Genomic DNA, 833 nt, shown 5'->3' with positions numbered 1-833 from the left:
GCCCTTCCACGTTGCGATGTCTGGGATTAGCCGGTGTGTCCACCGGGTAAAACGGCTCGTCGGTGCCAACTCGTCCCACTCGGCCTGCCACTGGGCGATGGTGGCCGTTCGCTCCTCTCTGCGGATGCTGCTCGTAGGCGTACCGGTCTGCTGGCGTCGCTGGTAGCACCTTGCGTCCTCCGTGATCTGCAGGCAGATCGGGATGACGCTTGCAAGGACAGTGGCCACCTCGCCGCGCACCGATATAAATGTGCGGGCTACCGGTCTCGCGTAGAGGCCCTGCACCCGGTTCAACCTCCTGCGGTTCCATTGAGTGCGAACTGCCTCGTGCCACACTGGAGCAGCGTACCGCAGCGTCGAGTCCACGACTGACGCGAGCAATCGTCGTTTAGCACCCTTGGGGCCGCTGTGGTTCCGCATCAACCGGGATACCGCCTGTGCCACACGGAGTGCTTTTGCGGAGACGCACTCGACGTGGGCATTCCAAGACAGGTGGTCCTCCAGCATGACCCCAAGGTACTTAATCGTCCGTGTTGGCATCCTCTGCACGCCCGCGATGGTCACCGGCGCCTGCGTGTTCGCCCTCCGCATCGTGGACATCATTACCAACTCGGTCTTGGCCGGAGCAAGCTCCAGATGATGTGCTGCCATCCACGAGTTGATGATGCCGATCGCCTGCTCAGCCAGTTCCGCTGCCGCCTGTGGTGTCGCTCCTCCCGCCAGAACGACCAAATCGTCCGCGAAGCCGATCGCTTCCGCACCGTCCGGCAGCGTCAGCCGCAGCACACCATCATACATGACGTTCCACAGGGTCGGCCCTAGTATAGAGCCCT

This window comes from Anopheles maculipalpis (assembly GCF_943734695.1).
Source record: "Anopheles maculipalpis chromosome X unlocalized genomic scaffold, idAnoMacuDA_375_x X_unloc_125, whole genome shotgun sequence".
Lineage (NCBI taxonomy): Eukaryota > Metazoa > Arthropoda > Insecta > Diptera > Culicidae > Anopheles > Anopheles maculipalpis.
This window is presented reverse-complemented; position numbering follows the sequence as displayed.